The sequence below is a fragment of the Mandrillus leucophaeus genome, unplaced genomic scaffold (assembly GCF_000951045.1).
Source record: "Mandrillus leucophaeus isolate KB7577 unplaced genomic scaffold, Mleu.le_1.0 Scaffold1253, whole genome shotgun sequence".
NCBI classification, from domain to species: domain Eukaryota; kingdom Metazoa; phylum Chordata; class Mammalia; order Primates; family Cercopithecidae; genus Mandrillus; species Mandrillus leucophaeus.
Window position 1 is genome coordinate 324,790 of NW_012100910.1, and position 8,756 is coordinate 333,545.

Sequence of the window (8,756 nt, forward strand, 5' to 3'; positions counted from 1 at the left end):
TCCGCCTCCCGGGTTCAAGAGATTGTCCTGCCTCAGCCTCCTGAGTAGCTGGGACTACAGGCGTGTGCCACCATGCCCAGCTAATGTTTATATTTTTTTCCGTAGAGATGGGGTTTCACCATGCTGGCCAGGATGGTCTCAATCTATTGACCTTGTGATCCACCTGCCTTGGCCTCCCAAAGTGCTGGGATTACAGGCGTGAGCCACCGCGCCTGGCCTTTTCTTTTTTATATTTACAAAAAGATATTTGTCTGAAAAGTAAAAAATAATGTATTGTGAGGTTTACAACAAACGTACAAGTAAAATACAGAACAGCACAAAGGACAGTAAAAGTAAAGGAGGGTAAAGGAAAATATACAGTTGTAAGATTCTTACATTTAATGTGAAGAGGTAAAATATTCATTCAATGTAGATGGTGATTCTATATCTATCTATCTATCTATCTATCTATCTATCTATCTATCTATCTATCTATCTATTGTAATCCCTAGAGCAACCAGTATAAAGTAAAACCAAACCTTGGCTAAAATGCAAAGGAGACAAAATAAAATGCTAAAAATTACTTGATTAAGCCAAAGTGAGGCAACAAGGAGGAACAAACAGATCAAACAAATAGAATACAAAGAATAAGGCAACAGACTTAAAAATCAGACATATCAATGTATAATATCATTGTAAATTATAGTCAATGTAAATAGACTAAACCCCTCAGTTAAAAGGGAAAGGCTGTCAAGACTGGATAAAAAAAGTACTATCTAACTGTACACTATAAGAGACACATTTTAAGGATAAAGATCAGGTATGTTAAAAATAAAGGAATGGAAAAAAATATATACATATGATATACCATGCAAACACTAATCATGAGAAAGCTGGTGTGGCTATTTCAACATCAGACAAAGTAAACTTTAAGACAAGAAGTATTTCCGAAGATAAGGAGCAGGCATTACATAACGATCAGAGTCAATTATTACAAAGACCTGAGAATTCTAAATGTACATGTACCTAATCATAGAACTTCAACTAAATGAAATAAAAGTTTACAGAACTAAAGACAGAAACAGACAAATCTACAATCACAGGTGAAGATTTTTAGCACTCCGCCCTCAATAATTGGTAGAATAGGCAGAAAAAATTAAAGGATATTAAAAAATTAAATACATTTGAGCGTTTAAAAACAATAGTTAACTAAATTTCACATTTTTTCACATTCTATAGCCCTGTGAAATATAAAAACAGTAACATTTTTGGTTTTGGGGATAAAATGACCCAATACATGTGAAGACCTTAAACAGTACATTATGACATACAGAGCAATCCTTAACAACAAAACACTCTTTTGAATCATTCTTAGTAATTTTATTCTTCATGTTTTTCTTTCTCTAGTCCTGAGGAACGTATGACATTATTACTAGTCTGGCCTTTGTGTTCAGGTATTTCTCAGCTTTTGATTCTAGTACCAGTATTAAATACCTCATTAGCACCTTTCAGCTACTCATTCACATGAAATATCAAATCAAATCAAATATCAAAAATCCAATTGTGTGTTGATTCCAAGATAGTGAAGCTTATGGATATCTTTCTTCACAATTTATTTTTTAGAGACTTTGAAAATATCTTCAAAGAGAATGAGGCAGTAATGTCGCTCAGAATTTTCCAAATAAAAACATCTTTTGGACTTCATGTCTCTCAGCATATACAGAAAATAACCTGCACACCCTCTTCCACAATTTCTCCACTCTCACTGATATCAAGAGCAAGTTGAAAGCAAAGCTAAACTCTCCACTTCACCAACAGTAAAGCGTACCCGAGGCCCTTCCCCTAGACATAAGTAAGTCTAGGGTGGAGCCCTGAAATCTTTATATAAAATATGTGCCTCCAGTGATTCTTATAAAGAACTGGCTTGCTTCTCAACTCGACTTTGGGCTTTTCACACAGATGCAGCCCTGCTACTCACTGGCCACATCATCTTGGGCAAGTCAATTAATATCTCTCAGCCAGTCTCTTATCTATAAAACGCAGACATATCTACCTTGCAGGATTCAATGAAATACCATAATGCTTTAAGCCTTGTATGCTCAAATCTTTGTTGAGGAATGAATAAGAAAACGTGCATGATGGGCAAGAAACACAAGCATCCAAGCTGTGTGCTTGAGAAGCACTGACTCCCTTACCTACCACACTAGTGTCTCCAGTCCTGGCATCTTTCCCTAACTCAAACATTTCCCTAGGCACTGCAAACGTAAACTGCTAAAGTTCTCCAGACTTGCTGTGCTGTTTCGAGTCTCAGTCCCTTCACTAAGTCTGTTCTATCTGCCTAGCATTTCCTTCCTAAATTTCTCCCCCAACTCCCTGCTTCCAGCCCACCCCTTCACCTAGCTAACATCTACCTTCTCTTAAAAGGCAGGCACATCTGATTCAGCTCAAATCTGACCTTCTTCAGGAAAGCTTTTCCTGGACACACTCCCTCCCTCATTCAGGTTGTGCCCATGCTGCTCACTGCACCAGCTTCTCATGGGCCCTGGCTTAGCCTTTTCTCTGGTGCGTCATGAGCTCCTGGAGGGCACAGAACACGACAAACACAGACTGGAGCACTTCCTGGCATGAGGCAGCACCCCAAGGCAAACAGGATGAATATTTGGAGTTGGGTAGCTAGTCAGACTGAGACATTACGAAAGATCTTCCTTCAGGTTCTTGGCTGTTTGACCTGCAACCAAGCAGCACCAGGATAGGCTTAAGCTGGGGAGGAACTGAGCTCCCCGCCCCCACCAGCAGGCAGCATCAACTCTCCAGTCAAGGAGCTGAGCCAGAACTTAGCCACATTGGGTGTTGGAGCCTCCAGGCTCTGTGCAGCCTCCATATGACTGCAACCCCAGCCACATCTGAGAACAACCTCCCAGGAGGCCCAAGCTAGAAACTCCCTGTTAAGACACTCCGAAAGCCCACAGAATGTGAAGACAAAAATATGTATTATTTGAGCCACTAAGTTTTGGCGTCATTTGTTATGCAACAATAGATAATTCAAATTTTACTTCCACTCCTGGTTCTCTTTGCCCAGTTAAGTCCTTTTCTAAAAGCATTTATTTCATAGATTTAAAAAATATCATCAAAGTGGCAATGAGAGCACGTGTTCCAGTTTTCTCTGGCCAAATCCACTAAAGAGACATCAGATTTCTCAGATGCTAAAAATGATTAAAAGATACCCTACATAGTTTTGTTTTCATGAGGTATTAAGATTAAATGGGTCAAATATATAATTAAACCATGTAAATAAAATGAGTTGAATGATATAGTTAGGAATAGTTAAATATTTCAAGAGTTCAATTTGTTTCCAAAGAGGACCTATTTTAATTAGATTTCACTTGAAATCCTCATGCCTTTTTTCTTTTTCTTTCTTTCTTTTTTTTTTTCTTTTTTTTTTTGAGACAGTCTCGCTCTGTCACCCAGGCTGGAGTACAGTGGCGCAATCTCAGCTCACTGCAGCCTCCACCTCCTGGATTCAAGCGATTGTCCTGCCTCAGCCTCCTGAGTAGCTGGGGTTACAGGTGCACACCACTACACCTGGCTAATTTTTGTATTTTTAGTAGAGACGGGGTTGCACCTTGTTGTCCAGGCTGGTCTTGAAATCCTGACCTCAAGTGATCCGCCTGCCTAGGCCTCTCCAGTGCTGGGATTACAGGCATGAGCCACCATGCCTGGCCCCTCATGCCTTTTCAAACATGTGTTTTAGTTAACTAAAGGTACTTTTGCTTAAGGACCTAAGACTAAATTTAGAAATTTTCTTCACTGTATTCCTCCAAAATTAATCAATAGGATCTGCATCAAATTTTTTTTTTTTTTTTTGAGACAGAGTTTTACTCTGTTGTCCAGGCTGGAGTGCAGTGGCGCAATCTTGGCTCACTGCAACTTTCATCTCCGGGGGTTCAATCTCGATTGTCCTGCTTCAGCCTCCCGAGTAGCTGCGATCCTAGGCATATGCCAGCATGCCCGGCTAACTTTTTGTATTTTTAGTAGAGATAGGGTTTCACCATGTTGGTCAGGCTGGTCTCGAACTTCTGACCTCAAGTGATCCACCCGCCTCGGCCTCCCAAAGTGCTGGGATCACAAGCTTGAGTCATCGTACCCGTCTTTAACGTTATCTTAAGTAAAAACTGCCCAAGTTGTCTGAACATAAAGAAGAACATCGACTCATCAACTAAAACAATTACAATTCCTAAGAAAAGAAAACTATTTTGTAAAAATGATAACCTCAAAACCAAATTATAATTGAACTGGCATTTTAAATATGAAAATCTACACCGATTAAAGAAAAATGCAGAATGGTTGGGGAAAACATACATATACATGGCTTATTAAGCAGAAGTGTTATTTTAAAAATTAGGAACTGCACTGAAGATTCTCAATGAGAAAGTTAAAGCCTGTTGCGTCAAAGGTCATCTTCTTTGGGAGAACTTTTACAACCCTTTTTGCCCTTTGCAGCATTTTCCCTGCAAGACATCCACACATCCGGGGACACAGACCTAGCACTACACACTTTGCAGATGAGGACTTCGTCCAGACAGGCTCAAGATCACCAGGGAACTTGGGGAAAATGCAAATTTCAAGGCCCTCCCCAGACCGCGTGAATAAGAAACTCTGCAGCAACTGTAAATTTGCTTGAATAGCTCTCCTGGTGACTGTGTGCTACAGTTTACAAAGCAGTGACCCAGATCCAGGGTTTCTAAAGCTACCTGTGCATCAGCGTCCCCCAGGGAGTACCCTGTGCAGTCCCACTGATTCCCACTAGGCAGAGGGAGGCCCAGGAAGCTTTGTGATCCCAAGTGTTCTTACTAGATGGACAGTCTGGATCACTGAAGCAGGTAATCCAGAAGGGCCCTTCCAGGAAGAACTGACATGGGTGATGCCACTTTAGCTCTGACAGTTCTAGTCTGGCTCGGGCCTTTTCCAAGCCAGAGAGAACGGATGACAAAAGCATGATCAACACAAGCAGATTCACGTCTTAGCGCACAATCAATCCTTGTTCACAAGAGGCCCATGTCCCAGTCACTTTCACAGCACAGTGACAGGCATGCCAGCACAAAAGGCCAGCTACCTCACTCCTTCTCTACTCTGCGTACAAGCATTTATCAGTTTATTTTGGTGTTAAAGAGAGAAGTGACCTTATTTTCCAACACTGTGTCCCTGAGAGTACCCTGAATAGACTCTGGTTGAGTCTACCACAGAGCAGGCTCAGAGCTCCAGGATAAAATAAACCCAAAATGAGAAGTAAAAAAGGTGGTGCCAGAAATAGCAACAGCAACTGTAGTTTATGGGTGAGGATGACGTCTCAAGATAAAAAATATCTTGGCTTCAGCATGCAGGACCAGAAGATAACTGTCCAGCCCCACTGCCCCTCTGTGTCCCTGAATACAGGGTCCACTTTATATGGCAGCCCATCCTGGTCTGGGTCATCTGGGACTGCACATTAAGCTGAAGCCTGCTTCCCCACCACTTTCCCTCGTGGGTTCAGCAATGTGGTGAATGCATGTAATTCACAAATCCCTCCACTCCACCAGGGCCTTCCCAATATATACACAACTATTTACTGAGCCCCAAAAGGTATGCCAGGCTGAGACTGCTGCCAGAGACAGAACAGCACCCACTCCCCACCATAAGCCCCTGATGTGCGCCCAAAGACCGCCATGGGGACAGCCCAAAGCTGCCCCTTTCATACTCTTCTGCCAGACTTGACATTTCTTGCGATGATACTGATGATACTCCATCTTTGATACACTTTGGGGAAAGATTCTGTAACAGCAGACATTTGCCATCTAGTCCAGTAATGACAGAAATCTTTGTTGATAAGTAAAGCTCAGCCAGCCTCAGTTCCAGAGACATCACTCAGTCTTTCAGGAGAGGGAGGTCCTAGAGAAAACCCATCAGGGGCCTTCCACAGCCCCTCCCCCAGCAGAAGTGACAGTCCGGGGTGAAGGAGAAGTTGGGGCCACTGAGAGCCATCCCAGCAGGGGGACACCAGGCTGGGATGGCAAATGTCATGGGAACGCTCACTTCACCTTGCCAAGCTCAGGTGGAATTAGGCCTCAGACTCCAGGAAAGGGAAGAACAGACTGGGGAGAACACTGGGACCCCAAGCTATGGAGCCATTCAGTGCCTGTCCCTCATCCACTCCTCCACTCCCCAAACAACCTAAAGAGTACATCTTTGTACCAATGTCCCTGTTACTGAAGTGCGACCACAGTGACACAGACTCTGCAGCACTCCTCTGAGGAAGAAATGGGATAACCCCAAATGTCCTCCAGCAGTCCTCCAGGGGCCCAGGGACTGAAAGGGCTGTCTGCCACCACATTTGTGACCACCCAACGTGCCCGGAGCAAACCATGTTCATGGCCCAGAACCAGCACCAAATCCCCCTGGAGGTTTTCTACTCAAAGAAATTATTCTTAATATTTTTTCCCCTAGGACTCAATAAAACCTTTTATTTTGAAATGTGAAAAAAGTGCACAAATATTTTTTCTCACCTACCAAAATAAATAAACAAAAATAAAAACATTGCCCACTCCTGATTTAGATATTTAATATAAAAGTTTGAACAAGGTCAAAAATAACTTCCATCTTCTAGGTGTAGAGTTTAAACACAACCAACCAAAAATGACATTAAGAAAGCCTTTAGTTTTACCTTAAACCCTGACTTCTTTTCCAAAAATATGTGAGATATTTCAACAACAAAAAATCAGAGGAAAACAGAAAATTAAAATTATAGTACCTAGAGAAAAGTTAAGCATGTAATACAGAGGTCAAGCTAGAGAAGAAACTAGTCAGAATTTCCTACCAAGCTGCTATGGTTTCACCTCAATTTTGCCTAAGCTGACTGTTCATCTTTCTAATCAAATTACTTGCCTTGCAGATTTTTTACATATTGCTAAAGACATGTAAAGTGCAGAGCACACTAGGCAGTAATGCACGAGGTCCTCACAAAATCTCTACCAAAATACAGTGAGATGTCGTGTGGCCATCTCTGGAATATCCTTCAGCCGAAGCAGAGCCTGTGACAGACGTGAGGCCTACTCAGTCATGAAGGTGATTCTGAAGGGGTCTAACATAACTCCTTGCCACCTGGATGCTGCCTAGAGCCACTTACCACATACTTGGAAGACACAAGCTGATGGAAGCAAAGCTATGGATGGGCCACCTAAATCCCTGAAACAATCTTCCAGAACTAAATGTCATCCAAAAGACCAGGATGGCTAAAGAGTAGAAAGGAGAGTTCTCCTGGCAATATTGGTTTGCTGGTGTGGAAGAGACGATCTTGGGCGTGTGTCAAAGGTCTTCTTTCTTTCTTCAAAGACGGGAGGACAGGTTGGGTTTTATGCCTCACAGGGACTGTATCACACGAGAGTCCTACACATGCCACAGGTTTGGAGGGAGCTGAGCGCGTGCACAGTGGGTAAACATGTAAGTAACATACATCCCATGTTCACTTTGGGGCAGAGTTTAAGCATTAAAATGAGGTAGAATTTGGCTCTTTATGTCAAAAGGTGAACCACAGGAAACAGAGTTCCTGCACAGTCTCTAAAAGCATGCTGAAACCATTTAATGTCTGCAGTTGCTTATTAGAAAAGGATGCTCAAAAGCCCAGCGCTCTATCCAGTCGGAGTTGCAGTGGTCTGGGTAGCAAATCTGTTAGGAGGGGTTTGATAATTTCTACTGTCAGGGAGCTTAGAGCCATAGGAATTTAGAAATTTGCCATGCCAGCCAGGGCTCTGAACCCTCAATCCATAGGCAACTTTGTTTCTTTAACCTTAGGGTCTTTCTTAGTTGAGAAAGGGGCAAACCTTTCAAATCAGAAAACAAACCTCCTTAATTGCAAAGAGATCAGTAGATTCCTGACTCTTAGCTAGAGTTCAAAATGCCTGACCAAAATGTACGTTTCTTCATTTCTGCAGGGATGCAGCCAAACAGATACCGTGTAGGCAAAGCTAAAGGTCCTTTGAGAAATGTTTGAAGGTCACTCTAGTACTTAGGCCCAGTACACCTCCCAAAGAGCAGCGTCAAGACAATTTTTTCCTGGAAATTTTTCAAAGCAGACATTGCCAAGCTTTCTACCATAGCTGTAGAAAAATCTCACATAAATGAATTTGCTAAGCTGTGAGATATGAACAATTAAAGATAATGATTCTAATTTTATAACAATTAAGCCATTCTTTATGGCAGCAGTTAGAAATCAGGATCAAGTGGAATCTTGTCAAACCAGCAGAGCTGGAGGTGATATCCCTGGCCCGGCCCAGCACCCCACACACACATGCCTCTAATGGTGTGCTACCACAGGGACTGTGGCTTCATTTAAGCTGTTTTCCTTCGTCCTAGATGGAAATTTAAGGTTAGGGATGATATCTTATTAATCTTTACTCCCAGAACCTAGCATAGTGCTAGGGCACGTAAGTACTCCAGAAATGTGTTCAATAAATGAACCACAGATCATTAACAGAATATGGCTTATGGGGCAGAACCCTCTAGAGCACAAAAAACCTGACCAAATCTGATCTCTTCTCAAATGAGGCTAGTGTATGTTTCCTCACATTCCTGAAATGAAGCAAACTCTGTAGGAAGCTGGAGGACAGCTCAGGCTGTTCCTGACACAACCATCAAGAACTGAGAACTGAGACCGGGCATGGTGGCTCACACCTGTAATCCCAGCACTTTGGGAGGCCAAGGCAGGTAGATCACTTCAGGTCAGGAGTTCGAGACCAGCATGGCCA